This window comes from Fukomys damarensis, unplaced genomic scaffold, assembly GCF_012274545.1.
Source record: "Fukomys damarensis isolate Sample0158 unplaced genomic scaffold, DMR_v1.0_HiC HiC_scaffold_37, whole genome shotgun sequence".
In the NCBI taxonomy this organism is placed as follows: Eukaryota; Metazoa; Chordata; class Mammalia; order Rodentia; family Bathyergidae; genus Fukomys; species Fukomys damarensis.
Window position 1 is genome coordinate 34,089,259 of NW_022900949.1, and position 18,030 is coordinate 34,107,288.

Sequence of the window (18,030 nt, forward strand, 5' to 3'; positions counted from 1 at the left end):
GCCTTTTCGTCCTCATTTGCCCTAATGTTTGCCATTGATGAACTGGAAGTCTGTCCTTGTGTCTTGCTTAAGTGTTTTCTCATTTTAATTTTTGTTGTAGGACTGTCCTTGGTTTAATCTCTGGATTATCACCCAAATCTTCCTGATATAGTTGCACCCTAGCTTCTGTGTCTCTAATGACCCACAGACATTCTCATCTTCATAACATCAGAGAAAACAGCTCATCAAATCAACAGCAATGCTTTACCCCAACTGATACAATCAGCAACACATTAAGATCAAGCACAACTTGGACACTGACCACCTGTGGTAGTCACTAGTCTATCATCCTTAAATCATTTGAATTAAATTGAAATCAAGAAGCAGTCCAGAACATGTCTGCAGTGAACAAAATTTCAATATAGTGTATTTACCATTTAATGGCTCAGACAGAGCAAGGATGCAAGACCCCTGATCTCATTTAGCTGATTGCTGAACCCCATAATGCTGACTGACCTCGGGCTGCAAGGCCCAGATTGAGTTCCCCATCCTTCTGAATGGTTGAACTCTGCAACGTTCTATTATAGGTTTCCCACACCCTTTCTTTAAAGATGTTCAAAGTTGGGAACTCAGAAAAATACCCCTGATGACCACCTCTGTCTTTGCAGAGTGGGTCCAAAGACTGGCACAGTCAGGAGGTCTGAGAGTGTGGGGGGTGCTTATTGGGGGTTTAGGGGCACGGCTACCTTCCTGGCGTTTGAGCGATGGTGGCTGGGTCGGAGCAGGTGTGGTTCTCCTTCCCACGGTGGATCGGGGCCAAGGCTTCCTCCTGGTGCTTGAGCGATGGTGGCTGGGCTGTTTTTTTAATTATTTCATGTAAATTTTATGTATGACAAAAGTATGCTTGAGCATGTCTCCCAAGTAGTTTTGTTGTTTTTTTTTTTTTTTTTGGTACCAAGGATCAATCTTGGGTCCTTGTGCTTGCAAGGCAGGTGGCAGAACCACTGAGCTAAATCCCCAATCCTCCCAAGTAGATTTTTAAGTTCTTCAACCCAGTCTCCCTCCAGAGGCAAATATAAAACCAGCCGTATTATATCAACTATATTTATTAAAAACTATACATATTAAAACATATTTGCACATCTTAGCAGTTCATGTTATGCTGACAAATTTGGTTCATTTTCAGGACTATCCATTTCCTATACATAAGAATCCAGTAAGCATTCAGTGGGTATTTTTTACCCAAAAGGACAAAATGTTTTTGTTTTTGTTTTTGAGACAGGGTCTTACTCCTTAGACCGGGCTGACCATAAGCTCTCAATTTTCTTGCCTCAGCCTCTTGAGGGCTGGGATTGTAGGCATGCACCACCACACCTAGCTCAGACCATTTTATATAGTTTTTTTCCCTAGTGCTGGAGATTGAGCCCAGGACCTTTATATTTGATCTTGGGCTCAGCTACATCCCCAGCCCTTTTTATTTTGAGACAGGGTCTCATTGAGTCATGATGTTGCCCAGGCTGGCCTACGACTCATGGGCTTGAGTGACCCTCTTGCCTCAGCTTCCAGAGTAATGGGCTGTATAGAGTTTAAGACCAGTCTCAACTACGTGGTGAGACCTTGTCTCAAAAAAACAACCACTCTAAAAAAGCTTCCTCTTCACTGGTGTGTTGTAGGTCCCAATCCTGCTCATATAAGTTCAGGGGGCCAAATAAAAATATTATAGATAGGGCCGGGGAAGCTTGAGGTCATCGGTACTGCCCCCTTGAGATTTCCTGTATAAACGATCCATTGTCTCATTGGGGTTGGGCCATCTTCTCCCACCCACTCAGTAAGACTACTAAGACTGAAACTATAGACTAGTATGGGCCGGGGATTTAGCTCAGTAGTTCTGCTGCTTACCTTGAAAGTACAAGGACCGGAGTTTGATCCCTGGTACCCTCCCCAAAAATGAATTGTAGATTAGTATGGGCTGGGGATTTGGCTCAGTGGTTCTGAGTTCAATCCCTGGTTCCAAAAAATAAAAATAAAATAGATAAGTATGGATCGACATTAATGATGTTATCCATATGCCCTTGCTACTATTCTACTATTAGATCAATATTAGCCAAGTGGCTGTACTTGTAATCTTTTTTGTTTTTTTTTTAGTTTTTTGAGACAGGGTCTCACTATGTAGTTGAGACTGACCTGGATCTCACTATGTAGCCCAGGCTGATCTCCAACTCACAGCAATCCTCCTGCCTCAGCCTCCCGAGTGCTGGGATTACAGGTGCGTATCACCATACCCGGCTCTTAACACTTGTAATCTTATTGGTTGATTATAGTTTTGACCCACATTGTACTCACTCATTATTTTGCTCTATAAAACTTTCTCCGAGAAGTGGGCTTACAGGCAACCCATTCAGGACCCCTCCTGTCTGTCAGGAGCTATTCCTATTCCCCATTTTTATTCTCCAATAAATTTCCCTACTTTTTGTTGTTGTCGTTGTTTTTCTGTATTGGGGATCAAACTCAGGAACTTGCACTTTTGAAAAATTTTCCTACTCTTAACCTCCGTTGTTCCTCAGAATTCATTCTTCAACTTTGGGGAACGAACTCAGCGTATCTGACATCTAGCAGGTGGGGAGTTACACTTCCCCCGTCAGTAGGACTTAAAGATCAGAGAAGCCTCCGGATGCATAGCTAGTTTATTATAGCAAAAGGACTTGGAGAAAAGCCTATAGGGCAGCACCCAGGACTGAGCAGGGGTGAACCTCTGGCTCTTCCCCAGCAGAGTGCTAGACAGGTCCGGCCCCTTCCAGCAGCCATCTAGGGCAGGATACGTGAGGCAGGCTAGATGGATGCTCACCCAGGCCACTGTGGCCAACATTGTTTTGTTTCTTGGTGCTGGGGACTAAACCCAGGGTTTTTGCACTTAGCTACATCCCCAGCCCCTTTAAAAAAATTGTTTATTAGTATGTTTGCAGCACATAAGATTACATTCATCATGGGAAACTGGTACACATACATAACACACCTTAATCACAGACCTTTTTAAAAAAACTTTTTTTTTCAGCTTTAATTGAGTTTATTGGTACATTTTAGGGATACAGTACAGTTACCTATACCTTTACATGACAGGTCTTGGTTCTCATTTTTCCCCTTGTCCCTGCCCTCCCTTCACCCCCTCCTCCCCTCCCCATCTACAAACACTTTATTTCCATCTTTTCATTATTTTGTTTTTTTTTGAGACAGGGTCTCACTATATATGCAGCCCAGTCTGGCTTCCAGCTAGCAATGATCCTCTTGCCTCAGCCTCTTGAGCACTGGGATTACAGGCTTGTACCACCATGCCCTTTTTTAAAAACTTTAAAATTTTGAGAAAGGATCTTGCTACCAGGCTGGGCTCCCACTTGCAATCCTCCTGCTTCAGCCTCCCAGAGTGCTGGGATTATAGGCATGTACCACCACACCACACTAAAACCTAAAACTTATTTTTGGGGGTGAGGGTTCTTGGGATAGAGCCAAGGGCCTCTCGCAAGCCCTCTACCACAGAGCTACACCACAAAGGCACGTGCGCGCGCATGCGTGTACACACACACACACACACACACACACACACACACACATACACACACACACTCATGTCTAGCACCACGTGCCCAGCCTAAGCACTTCTCTGCAAGCAGACACCCATCTCCACCTAATGGATGAGGAAATTTAGGACTCAATCAAGAGGATCGTGGGCGACCCATCACAGCAGCGAGGAAGGTACTGCAGATCCTAGGACAGCGGCGGAGGTGGTGGGGGGAGGTGCACTGCCCTTTGAGCTCACACAGCGTTCTCCTCCCGCTGCCCCCTTCCCTTCTTTGGCCCCTTGGGCACACACCCCAGCTCATTCTCAGCACAGACAGGTCTCGCAGACTCTTACTGCCTCAGCCTTTCCTCACACTTTGCAGGGCAGTAGGGCTGCAGTCTGCATCTCTCCCAGACCCGCTTGCTCAGGGCTGTGTGGTGCGCCCCCCCCACCGCCTGCACACAGTCACAGATGTGACTGCTGTGGTGTTTATGGAGAGCTGAAATTACTGAGTATGAGACCCTGTGTTTGATACCTGGTACCAAAAAAGGAGAAGAAGAAAAAAAGACACAAAAAAAGAACTGAAATTACTTCGGAGAACACACTGAAATGTAAAGCCAATTTGACATTTGATTAACAGTGTGGTAGCTAGGGCTGGGGATTTAGCTCAGTGGTTCCACCACCTGCCTCACAAGCACACAGTCCTGAGTTCAATCTGTGGTTGCAAAAGAAAAAAAAAACACCCCAAAAAACCCCCCAAACCAACAAAAAACAATACAGTAGTTAAGCTAAACCAGGCATGGTAGCCTGTGCCTGTAACCCCAGCACCCAGGAACACTAAGAGGATCACTGCAAGTTGGAAGCTAGTTTAACAAGAACAAAAGAAGGGCTGGGGATTTAGCTCAGTGGCACAGCCCTTGCCTGGCAAGCACAAGGTCTTGAGTTTGATTTCCAGTACAAAAAAATGAACAAAAGAAACACTGGAAGTTTTGAGAATCATTTTCCCTTCTAGGCACCTTGGCCACCCAGCCCCACCCAAACTGCCTTGACTTCGGTTCAGGCCCTGTCACTCATTTCTAATTATAACTCACATTTGTTTTCACAAACATCATCCAGCAGAACCTTTGCTCCAGCCAGAGGGAGGCAGTCCAAAGGAGCAACCCTCTGGCAACCTGCATGTGAGTCTCAAGCTAAGGGCCGCCCATTACCCTGTTAATCTTTCCTGTAGCCCTGTGAAGAGGGTCTGTGCTTCTGTTTGTACCTTGAAGCAGAAGTATAGGCTCAGGGTCAGCACAAGAAACGGCAGAGCTGCTCTTCCGACCTGAGCACTTTGACCCAGAGTCTCAGGCCCCTCTGCTGTCTGCAGCTCTGCTTTCCCACAGCAGCGTCTACGGAGAGAGGGTGTCCAGGCTGCACCCTCTCTGAGAGCGCACTCTCCATACCATGGTGTGTATGAGTCAGAGACACTCTGGGGGGACTAAAATAAGGCGTTTATCATGGTTACCATGCATCTGTCTTCCTTTTGCAAACTAGACTCTCTGGAGAACACCATGTATAATAAAGAGAGAGAATATATAATATCCCTGTGGGCCAGGGATTGAGCTCAGAGGTTCCACTGCCTGCCTTGCAAGTGCAAGGACCTGAGTTCAATCCCCGGTACAAAAAAAGAAAAAAAAAAATGTCCCTGCGTATCAGCTATAGCTTGATGGAACTCAGGACCTTGTACTTGCCAAGCAGACATGGTGCCACTAAGCTACATTCCCGGCCCTCAACTTTTCTCCTTTTGAGACAGGGTCTTGCCATGTAGTCCAGGCTAGCTTTGAACTCACAGTGATTCTTCTGCCTCATGACCATAGCATTTCAATTGAACGATTAGCTCCCTTGCTTTAAATTTAGAGGGGCTTTAACTACACAGGTGGCTAGAGCTTAAGAAAAAATATTAGGGCTGGGGGTGGAGCTCCATGCTGGAGCTAGTGCTTAGCATGCAAAAGGCCTCAAGTTTAATCCTCAACACCAATAAAAAAACTGTCCAGGCATAGTGGCGTGTTCCTGTGATCCCAGCACTTGGAGGCTGAGGCAGGAGGATTCCTGCAACCTTGGGGCCAGCCTGAGGTACATGATAAATTCAAAGCCAGCATGGTCTACATAGTGAGACTCTATCTCAAAAAAAAAAAAAAAAGATATATTATTTAAAAATGTAGGGCCAGGGATTTAGCTCAGAAGTGCCACTGACTGCTTCAAAAGTGCAAGGTCCTGAGTTCAATCCCTTGTTTAAAAAAAAAAAAAAAATAGCAGTGGCACCAGTGCATGGTCCTGAATTTGATTCCTGTCACCAGAAAGAAAAAGGTAAATTAGTGTACTATTTAATAATAAGTTTGGGCCAGGCATGGTGGCGCACGCCTACCAGCCTGGGTTACATAGTGAGTTCCAGGTCTCAACAACAACAACAAAAATTATAATAATAATGTTTGGTGGGGCATAGTGACCTACACGTGTAATCCCGAGGCAGGAGGATCACCAAGAGTTTGAGGCCAGCCTGGGCTATATGGTAAATTCAAGGCCAGCCTGAACTATATAGCGAAACCCTATTTCAAATAAAACAAACAAAAAACAAAATTAAAGAAAACAACTCTAGCCATGTGGTTTACCCTGTGGCCCTGTACTCACCACTTTGAACCATACCAAGTGTAGCCTCGGCTTTGCTGGTTAGCACTGTGGGGAGACACCTAATCCAGCCATGTTCAGTTTCAGTCCAGGTTTGGACAGGGCCAAAGTTGCCCCAGTGTAGACAGGTGTGTGGTTGGCCTGCTGCAGCCTGTCAGGAAGTTCTGTGGCCTCTTCCTGTGTCCTAGCCTGGTGCAGGTTGTCCCCTGTGTCTGGAACACATGAGGTCAGCATGTCCCAGTGACCTGCTGGCTGTAACTGAGAAAAAGGCCATGCCTTAAATAGCTCTCACAGTGGCCAAGCCTGATTACCGTTCTTTCTCAATATAGTCTGTGATTTGCTTTGCACGGCAGCTTGCATTATTAAATTGTGTCAGGGACAAACTGATCAGCTTGCATTTAGAAAAGGGAAGCTGGGAGCTGTGACACACACCTGTGATCCAGGTGCTCAGAAGGCCGAGGCAGAAGGATGGCAAGCTTGAGGCCAGCCTGGGCTAGTTAGCAAGATCTTATCTCAAAATTTTAAAAGGGCTGAGATGGAGCTTAGTGGTAGAGGGTCTGTGAGTTCAATCCTCTATGATTCAAAAAAGAAAAAAAAAGGCAGATTAGAAAAAGAAGGGAACTAGGCATAGTGTGCATGCTTGTACTCCCAGCACTCAGGAGGCTGAGGCAGGAGGATTGCTGTGAGTTTGAGGCCAGCCTGGGCTACATAAGTTCAAGACCAACCTGAACTACACAGTGAGACCCTGTTTAAAAAAATTGTTTTTAATAAAAAAAAGAAGCTGAAGCAGGAGGATCACTGTGAGTTTGAGACCAGCCTGGGCTACATAGTGAGTTCCTATGAACTACATAGTGAGACCTTGTCTCAAAATAAAATTAAATTAAACCGGTCATGGTGGTGCACACCTGTAATCCCAGCACTCTAGAGGTTGAGGCAGGAGGATTGTGGTGAGTTCAAGGCCAACCTGGGCTACATAACAAGAACCTGTCTCAAAAAGCAAAACCAGGGCTGGGGATGTAGCTCAGTGGTGCTGCTCCTGCCTGGCAAATGCATGGTTCTGAGTTTGATCCTTCTTTTTGGACTGGACTCAGGCCCTTGTACTTACCAGGTAAGCACTGGCTCCGCTACGCTACATCCTGGCTCTCATCTCTCCCATGCGCTACACCCCCAGTCTTTCACCTCTCACTTGATTAGTGTTGATTGAAGGGCTGTGGCTTGAGCTCAGGCCAGAAGATTGCTATCAGGTGCAGGGATTTGCTTGAGAATTTTCAGACAACAGGATTTCAAGAGCCAGACTGCATAATCTTCCCTGCTTGGAGCCAATACTTCACCTTCTGGGGGTGCAGTTTGATAAAACATGGTCCAAAGCATCATCACAGAAAAGCCTGGAACAGCAATAAAACTCCTACATCAAGTATTCATTTCTTCAGAAAAAAAACAAGAAAAGTGGGCTGACCAGAGTACAAGTCCCAACCACTCACTCTGGCAAGCTTAAAATTTCAAAACACGAAAAGTGAGGCTTCCTGAGAACAACCCGTCAATAGAAGATGACGAAACGAAAGCCGAAATCCAAGCAGCTGTCATACCGATCCCTAAACCTGCATCCAGTTGCACTCTGAAAGCACTTGAGACCCAAAACATGATGAAAAATCAACAGGAGGCAGCGGGTGTCGCTGCTGGTGAGGTCTTGAAGTTTGAAGCACTGATAAAAGAGGATCCTCAGACAAAAGAAAGTTCACCCAGGACTGGTCTAGAGACTGTAGACCATACAACTACCAACTCGTTACACACTTACTCAGGTGGTGACTGCATTAAAAAAAAATCCAGAAGCGCCTAAAAGAAGATGCTTTCGCAAGACAGCAAAGGGAGAAAAGACAGCAGAAGTTGTTAATGGACCACTTTATCGCCCACGAAGCACAGGAGGAGGCTCGCCGTGAGGAGCAGCTGATGCACGGGCTCACGCGACGGTGCCAGCAGGAGCGCAGGGCTGCTGTGCAGCTCACGCGCCTTCAGCAGGAAAAGGTTTTGTGGCAAAAACAGAATTTTCAGAGAAAATCCATATGAGGAAAGATGACTTAAAGATTTCCAGAATGCTCTTGATCAAGAAGCGGTTTTGGCAAACAAGCCAAGATTGATTTTGAAGAACATATTAATCCTCAGAGAGAAAGTAGGACATGAACAGACTGCTGTGGAAAGAGTTGAGGATGGTTACAGAAAGCACTGTAAAATATGCAAAGAAATTTGGGATCAAATACTTGATTTGTCCACTAAAGTGGCAGGCTATGGAATGTTGACAAATAGTCTGATTCCATTTCAGATGATGTGTGATTGTAGAGAATTGTTTTTGCAGGGCTGGGGATTTAGCTCAGTGGTTCGGTGGCCTGTCTTGCAAGCGCAAGGACCCGAGTTCAATCCCCGGTACCACAAAAAAAAAAAAAAAAAAAAAACGACAAGAATTGTTTTTGAGGGGCCGGAGATTTAGCTCAGTGGTTCCACTGCCTGCCTTGCAAGCCCAAGGACCCGAGTTTGATCCCCCGTACTAAAAGAATTGTTTTTGCACGGAAAGCCCACATAGGAACAAACCTCTATTAAGCATATGCCTGCTAATCCCTCTGAAGAACAGCTTAGAGAACTGGATAAAAGAGACTTGCTAGATGCCAAAGGTTATGAAGAATATAAGAACATGGTTGGAGAGTAAGCTGTATCAGAAGAAATGATGGATAATTTATCACCCTCCAACGATTCCATAGTTGGCCATGTGTTTCACAGACTCATTGAAAAATCTCTTCAAGTTGAGCCAACAGAGTCTGAACTGCCTTCAATTGCTATGAAAGGATACTTACTGGGGAAAACACTTAGTGGGGAGACTATGACTTTAAAGACTCTACAAAGAGAGTTTCCTATCCAGGTACTTTGTATGGGCACTCTTGTCCAAGAAGCTATCCAAGCATTTTATTTTTTTGTTTGTTTTTTGAGACAGGTCTCACTATCTAGTTGAGGCTGACCTGGAACTCACTGTGTAGCCCAGGCTGGTCTCGAACTCACAGTGATCCTCCTGCCTCAGCCTCCCGAGTGCTGGGATTACAGGCATGCGCCACTACACCTGGCTGTCCAAGCATTTTATGTTGGTGAAAACGTCAGTGAGGACCTATCAATTCAGAAAGAAGGTGGAGAGTTCCCCTCAGATCTGCAGGAGGACAGTGAGGAAAGCCAGGACTCACACAATGTATCTTCAGATGCTCTGGTTTCAGGAGAAGCATTACCAGAAACAAAAGGTGAAACCACATCTAGTACACATACTAATAGAACACCAAAAACTGAAGAAGTCAAATCAAGTGATAGTGATCATTTCTCTAACTGTATGGGCTCAGCTTGGTGCAAAAATCACAATTGCTGAGGAAAGGATAGAGCATTCCAGACATGTTATTAGTTAACATCATAGTAAATGCTGTTAATGGGATGCCTGTGAATTAAGGGTGGATCCTTGATGGTTTTCCAATGACATTAAACCAAGCACAGCTTGTAGAGAAAGGTCTCACCGGCTGCAATAGAAACCTCATAGAAAGGGAGGCAAAGAAAACACAGATATCCACACTGGCTGTGGAACCTGTGTCTTCAGAGGAAGTACCTCTTCCCTCTTCTCTGTTTGATTTCAAATTACTAGATATGTCAGATACTTTCTTGCTGAATCACATGAATGATACCATAGTTGAAGAATTTTCATATGAAATGGCTCGTAAAGATATTGCTCACTATGGCGCTGCTGGAAACCAAGATAAGGCTGGGTACCAGACTTAAGAGATCATATACAAAGGAGAGTTATAGGCTTCGTGGACAACTGGCCTTTGTTGGAACAGTGGTTTTCAGAACCAGAAAATATTTTGATAAAAAAATCAATGCTGAAATAGATAAAGAGCCTTTATGCCACTTTTTAAAATTTTGCACCTGACACAGTGAAGAAAAAGAATAAAGGTAATTACATTTATTATAGTTTAAGCTTATATTACTAAAGTATGTGCTTCTACTGACTTCAGAAGGAAATTAAAGTGTGATTGCAAAGTTCTCATTTGTACTTGGAGTGACACTACCGGTGCATTTTGCCTTTTACTGTAGCTTTCTGCTGCACATTTCTGAACCACGTAGCCTTTTCTCTCCCTTTTAAATTAATTTTGTAAAAAGTGGTTATCATCACACTGAAAGCACTGAAAAGGACTTTATTCTTTTTCCTATTATAAAATCAACTGTAAAATTCTCAGAAAGTAGCCTAAAATATAAAAACAGGCGTTATTTCACTACTTTTAAAAAGGAAATAGAGTTAAAAATTAAGAATGTTAAACATGGGCCAGGGATTTAGCTCAATGTTTCTGCTGCCTGTCTTGCAAGGGGCAAGATCCTGAGTTCATTCCCTGGCACCAACCCCCCCGCAAAAAAAAACAAGTCTTTTGGGCTGGGGATTTAGCTCAGTGCTTCCGGCACCTGCCTTGCAAGCACAGGGACCTGAGTTCAATCCCTGGTGCCCCCCCCAAAAAAAGTTAAACATATTGTATACACCGAATATATACAATCCCTATTTGTCAATTCGTATCTTTATATTAAAATTAGGGAAAGTTAAACATTGTATACACCGAATATATACAATCCCTATTTGTCAATTCGTATCTTTATATTAAAATTAGGGATGTTATAGAGAAAAATAAGGATTTAAATTACTTAATATCAAAAAGGAAAAAGTTTGAATAAAGAGAATTTATTTGGGTGGGGGATTTAGCTCAGTGGTTCTGTCACCTGCCTTGCAAGCGCAAGGACAGAGTTCAATCCCCAGTACCGAGAGAGAGAGAGAGAGAGAGAGAGAGAGAGAGAGAGAGAGAATTAATTTATTTTATTTCCAGGGGGTGTTGAGATAGAGCCTCAAACTCATGGTAGTCCTCCTGCCTTTGCCTCCCAAGTGCTAGGATTACAGGCATACACCACACACTCAGTCTGAGTTAAAGGATTTTAAGCAGATAGACCCTAGTTATGTTTGAGGAGTTCTCTTGTAATCTTCTGAGGAATAAAACTGTATGGTAGTTTCCAGTTTTTTTAAAAAATAGTAGCGAAGTTTTATTAAAGATAGGAAAAGATGGCCAGGGATTTAGATTAGTGGTTCCTCTGCCTGCCTTGAAAGTAGAGTTTGATCCCCAGTACAAAAAAAAAAAAAAATGGGAAAAAGCCGGGCGTGGCGGCGCACACATGCCTGTAATCCCAGCACTCAGGAGGCTGAGGCAGGACTACATAGTGAAACCCTGTCTCAAAAAACCAAAAAAAAAAAAAGATAGGGAAAGACATTGGCTGTGCAGAGTGAGTTTGGGCCAAGGCAAAGGAGGAAAAGAAATGCACCTTACCGCATGAGGGCAAGTCGCCATGGGAGAGTGAAAACTGGCTGTTTGTGGCTTTTTTTGCGGGGGGGTTGCTGGGTATCTAACTCCAGACCTTGTGCTTGCAAGGCAGGCGTGGAACCCACTGAGCTACCCCGGCCTGTGGCCTTCTATAATGTTTTGATTACAGCAGACTTAGAACAAAGTGACTTTGTTGTGATGCAACATGGCCTGCCTAACTAAAAGTGCCTTCTGATTTCATGGAACTATTCTAAGAAGATTGTTGGGAGTAACTTTGGCCAGGCTCACATCCATACCTGCTTTTTCTTCAGTCTTTTCTGGTTAGTGGCAGGCACAAGGAAGAGGCTCCTGTGCCACTGATAATAGCTGCTACTTGGTCAATTTTGGGGAGTATGCTACTGGGATTTAAATTTTTCAAAATTTCCTTCATTTTAGCTAACAGTCCTTGATTCACTTTTTTTTGATACCTTGTTTGTTGAAAATTGATTTGTACCTCCTGCTGCCTCTATTTCCTTAATTAGAAAAAAAATAGAGAAATTTGACTACAGATGGCTTCTTTCTCTTTCTTTCCTTCTTTCATCCTAGAGGTCTTGAACAATAGAGCTAGGACAAGATGTGAAAGTTTCTTACCATCTCTGATTAAATTTTTATTTTACTTCATTTTATTTTTTTGGTACCAGGGATCAAACTCGGGCACTTGCGCTTGTGAGGCAGGTGGCAGAACCCACTGAGCTAAATCCCTAGTCCTGTCCAAATTTTAATCAATTATTATTATTATTATTATTATTATTATTATTATTATTATTATTATTATTTTGGTACTGGGGATCAAACTCAGGACCTTGCACTTATGAGGCAGGCAGCAGCACCAATTATTATTAATTATTATTATTATTATTATTATTATTATTATTATTTTGGTACTGGGGATCAAACTCAGGACCTTGCACTTATGAGGCAGGCAGCAGCACCACTGAGCTAAACCCCCAGCCTTGTGATTAAATTTTAACACAATGAAAAATGTCTAAAAACCCAGGGTAGCCAGGTGTGGTGGCATACACCTGCAATCCCAGCACTCAGGAGGCTGAGACAGGAAAAAAATAGTAAGTGCAGCTTGAAGCCCCAAATGGCTTATGTAACTCTAGGTGGTACTGAAACCCTGCTGGCCATCCTAGAATAAAGGTGGTTATAAGAAGAGAAAGAGAAAAGAAACAAAAAGAAATGAAAGTGTACCAAAGAAAACCAGCCTCATGACTGGCAATTTTTCTAGATCTAAATTTCAACTCACATGAATCATTGCCCCAAAATGCCCTGCTAGAGGTCCAAATAGCTACAGATGGTGAAGGCACTTGCCTCACCACAAATAACACTGATGACCAATCAATGGCCCAAATGTCTTGCAGTAGGTCTAAAATGGCCCCAAACAGTAAAGGCCCTTACCTCACCCACATGGGACTGTGGAATGTGCTAAGAGAAGGTCCAAACTGTGAGCATAGTAGTCCCTGGAGTGCACGTTCCCGCCAGAAACCAGGCAGAGTTCATCAGCTTCCCATCAAAAGAGTTTATAGGGGGCCTGGGATTTAGCTCAGTGGTGCCAACGCCTGCCTTGCAAGCGCAGGGACTTAAGTTTGATCCCCAGTACCCCCCAAAAAAGAGTTTATAGGCAACTGATGCTGTGAACAGGAAAAGAAGGAAGGTTCCTAGGAGCAAAATGTCCCCCTCAGCTGCTGGAGTATCTCTGGAGTCCTGACCGTTGGCTCAGCTAGCCAGGAGCAATCAGTCCCACCTCACAAGAGACTGCAATGCTGTATGCCTCCCCACAGCAGGGGCTTATGTCCGTTCGTGACCACCGAAAGTGCTACTGGTCACTTAGCCTCATATACTCAACTTCATTTGCTTGCTGCAGACAAAATCAAGGTGACATAGGAGAAATGTAAGCTCTGACCTGTTGGATGTCAAATGTGCCTAGATCATGGTCTCAAAACATCGAGGAATGAAGTTACAAGCCAATGGAGGAAGTTAGGAGAATTTCATTGGGAATAAAAGGAAGAATAGCTCCTGAATTTCCAGAAGGGGTCCTGAGTGGGTTGCCACCAAGGACCTTTGTCAAGGGTATTTAAACAGCAAAGTCAATGTGTGAACAGTGTGGGTCAAACGACAATAAAGCTATAGGTTTACAAGTATAGCTGCCTAGTCCTCATATTGATCAATAGGAAAGTGAGTTATGTGGAGAGTACATGGAAAGGAGAGAGACATTTTTGTGAAGGGACTAGTTCAGATGCTCTGGTTTCCTACCAAGGCATCTGATGCTTAGTGGAATTTTCTGGACCAGGTGGTGCTAATTAGAGTGTAAACTCTTAGGGATCCCTTAGGGGAACACGCAGGCCTGGCCACTCTGTCTCCATCTTGTCATCTTGTACCTCCAGCCACCTCCAGATAATCTTGATGTCGTTATTTTTTTGTGCTGACTTTGAGGGCCCAGTTTATCTCTGACTGTATATTAATTTTTATCTAATTTATGTTTTTTTTTCGAGGGGGGATTGGGGATTGAACTCAGGACTTGTGCTTGTCAGACAGGTGCAGTGCCACTGTTTTTAATAAAGGGACCCATACCTTTTGGCAAAAAGGGCTTCTTTAAAGCTGGCTCTGAGAAGATGGAGTGGCCTGTTTTCCTCAGGTCACCGTCTCACCAAGTTCAGGTGTGTAGGGGTTATTTATAACAAGCAATAGTTTGGGAGAGAAGATCGTGGAATAGCAGACAGTTTCATACTAGTTCCATCCTTTCCCAGACCAGATGTCCTCCACCCTTGACTAAGTGAATGAAAGTGGGGTTGACCTCCTGGTGCCAGGATTTGCATATTTTGTCCATTCCCCTGGGTGAAGGAGCAGTGGGGCAGCCGTTCATACCCTAGGCCTGAGGAAGTTTGGAAGCCACTTGACTCCAAAGGAAAAAATTTTCTCACTTATCAAGTTCCATTTTGCGTTGCTGGTTACAAGTAGAAAGTCAGACATTCACGAGGCATGCGTGTACAATGCAGCTAAAACTAATTGGGAAAAGAGATGTGGCAAGATTCCTGGATACAAGAGGAAATGGTTTTCAGAGCCCTGCTTGTGAACCTCTCATTAAAACTCGAGCAAGTTTCTGATAGGACACTTGGATCTGATGCCACGTTGGGAAATATGAAAAGGGACAGTCACCATTCAGTGCTTGCTATTGTGCGTCTTCCTGGTAGCCCAGCCTATGCTGCAAGGTGTATTTTTATTTTTTCCCTTCCCCTTTCCCTCCCTTTTTACTGAATCCAAACTTACTCTGCAGAGCTCATTTCCTCCCCTACCATTCTCTATTTTTCCAACATTTAATAAATGTGAAACTTTGCTACTGCTTGTGCTTGTTTTGTTCAATTCTTTGTCTGGGATAGAAAGGACCTAGGAGTCTCCTCTAAAGGGAGATGTCACAACCCCAGACACTGGCAACATTCAGAGAGGGACACCACTTCACATGACATTGATTGTACTATATATCTATTATATATATCCAGTCAGCATTACATATCTGTTATTATATATCTACTTCAGCATTAAGTAGTGCTGTTAATTACTACCTGTGCAAAATTTATCAATTAAATTTTATCGTAGTTTTGTATGTGTGGGAGAAAGCAATAAACGTAGTTTACGTGGCTGTTAATATGAGTGTTGTGTTGGAGACATACATACTTTGAAACAGATCCTTTTCTAATAAGGATGTGCTACTCAGTTTATTTTTCTTGGAAACAGAACAGGGATAGTACTGATGCCTGAGCAGAGACTCCTGAATGAACAACTTGCCTCCAAACAAGTAGCACCTGAATTGCCCAAGAAGCACCCACTCTTCCCCACCTAGGTCTACATTACCTTGATTCTGGGAAAATATCTGGCCCTGTTTACCTCAGGACGAAACGCTGGCTTCACACTGTTAGCAACCAGCTTCTAGCTCCATCCACAATGGTCTTGAAGTCAAGGGGCTAAATACATCCCTGTCCAGTCCTGTCTCCCCCAAGCCTGGGAGATCCAACCCCCTTTGCAGGAGCTGGCTTCCCTGTGGGCAGAGGGTTTGCAGGGAATCACTGTTATGTCCTCACAATGGGTTGCAATCTCTGAATTCCCCACTAATCCCCACCGATTCCCAGTATCCTTTCAGGTTGGCTTTCTGGAGAAGACTGTGACAATGTCCTGTGGAGAAGTGTACAGCACAGGAAAACAACGAAGCATTAGATGGAAGGCCTTTTAATCTGGCCTATTCTCCAGGCTGCTGGTCACCTGAGAGCAGCAAACAAAGGAATCCCTTTGGCGTTCTGACACTAAGTACATTATACGATGCAGTCCATACGGAGTGGGCCAATAAACACGGAGCTGCAATGGCAGAATTCAAAACCTTTGGAAAGAATTATCTACCCTGGTTTGGGTTGTAGAAGTGGAGAAATAAAAAACTCTTGTAGGTTTGGAAGCAGCCTGGAATTTTTGCCTATTCCGTGTGTCTTGTTATTCAGCCAGCTCGGGTACCCAGTGCAGCTGTTAAATCAATGGCTTTCAGTATGGGGATGTGTCTGGAGATGTTTCTCATTACAGAGGGGAGTGGACTTTGCTGCCGTCTTATGACTTCAGGCCACAAATGATGCTAAATAGCATAAAAGGAATAAAATATCTTCCATTACAATTAAACAATTTGATGGTATATTGATAGGACTGCTTAGGTATTTTTGTTTTGATTATCAACTCAATCTCAGGCCATTTTTTCATTTCCACATGTGCAGTGGGTGGGTCTTAGCCGTTTGTCCCACTTGTTAATTACAAATAAAACTTATTTTTAGAAGTTCCATCTTTTATCATTATTTTGTCTTTGTGGATGTTTAGATAATTTTCCATTGGGAAACTATGACTAGTTCCCCAAACACTAATAACCTTACTATGATATAAAGTACAGAAGTTTCATATAAAGCCTTTAAAAGGTCTTTGAACATCTCATATCAGCATTCCTATGCTATGGTCCAGTAACATAATATTCTACGTGTGTTTTCATAGTTCTTGTGGTGTGACAAGCTATGTAGAGTAGCTATAATAAATTTGTCCCTAGAGTTTGCCCAAAATATCACCCTATTCACCATAACACAATTTCAAATAAATGAATGAAAGAAACTATTTATTTATTTATTTATTTATTTATTTTGGGGCCAGGGATTGAACTTGGGGCCTTGTGCTTGTGAGGCAGGTAGCAGAACCACTGAGCTACACCCCCAGCCCCTCATTAGCTGTTTTCTATACATTGGTGATATGGAAATAAGCTTCATGGTATCGATAATTTTTACATTTTGAATCCATATATAGTATCCTAGAGTTTTCTTCTTCTTCTTTAATAAGGGCAGAAAGAACACAAGGGCTCTTCTGGTTTAGATTCAAAGATGTGGAGATTCAAGGAGCGGGGAGGATGCAGCTCGGTGGTGCAGTACTTGCTTAGTATTTGCTAACTAAGGCCCTGGGTTCCATCCCTAGCACTGTGAAAATAAGTAAATAAGTTGTATAAAAAAGGGATTTTTGGGCTGGGGATTTAGCTCAGTGGTTCTGCTGCCTGCCTCATAAGCACAGGGTCCTGAGTTTGATCCCCAGTACCCCCCAAAAAAAGGGAATTTTGTAATTCACAAAAGAAGATAGAGATTCCAGAAATTGAAGAAAATTCTCCTCCCCATTCAAGTATTTATTCCTTTTTTTTTTTTTTTTTTTTTTTTTTTTTTTTTCACGGTGTACTTAAAACATAAATGAACTTCAAATTAAATTTGATTCTCATTCCCAAGATAACTCACTATATAAGTGCCGTGTTATCCTAAAATTCCAGAACCTGAAACACTTGCTGTTTCAAGCATTTTTAAATAAGGAAGTATCCTGCACGAAAAGTTTCAGCATTTGTGTTATTTTGTAATGTTTTGTTTTTTACTTACTTTTTAAGATTTGGGGTTTGTATGTATTATCTTCAAATATGTTCTAAAATTCATGTTATTAAATAAAGTACTACTAAGTTTAACTATAAATAGAATATAGGTGTCAGCATTATGCAGTCCAGAGCAGATGCTAATAGTAAACTCAACTTTTGCATTGGAGCTCTGATTATCTGCAGTGTCTAGATACATGGTCTTATCGCTTCTCGGCCTTTTGGCTAAGATCAAGTGTAGATACATGGTCTTTGTCTTGTCAAAGTTTGCCCTTCTGCTTGCAGCAGGTGGGTCATGGTGTACTAGGTATTATATCATCATGTTTCTTTTTTTATCAGCTCACAGTCTATAGATTTTTACCTCTTTTATATTAATGTATTTTCCAGACCAAACATGTAAGTAAATGGTTAAAATGCTTAAAAATGATTAGAAAGTATTTAGGACAAGTAAAGTAATTGTTGCAGGAACCTAATATGGAATATGTTGTAAACTATCATTG

At 43.0% G+C, this 18,030-nt stretch overlaps 1 protein-coding gene and 2 pseudogenes across 1 annotated transcript in view; all 3 read left to right on the forward strand.

The window, feature by feature from the left end:
* Cnbp (CCHC-type zinc finger nucleic acid binding protein) overlaps positions 1-18,030 on the forward strand; it is a 58,769-nt gene that overhangs the window by 13,085 nt on the left and 27,654 nt on the right. The gene's annotated exons all lie outside the window — the stretch shown is intronic.
* LOC104857821 lies at positions 7,707-8,894 on the forward strand (annotated as a pseudogene).
* Positions 9,066-10,523, forward strand: LOC104857828 (annotated as a pseudogene).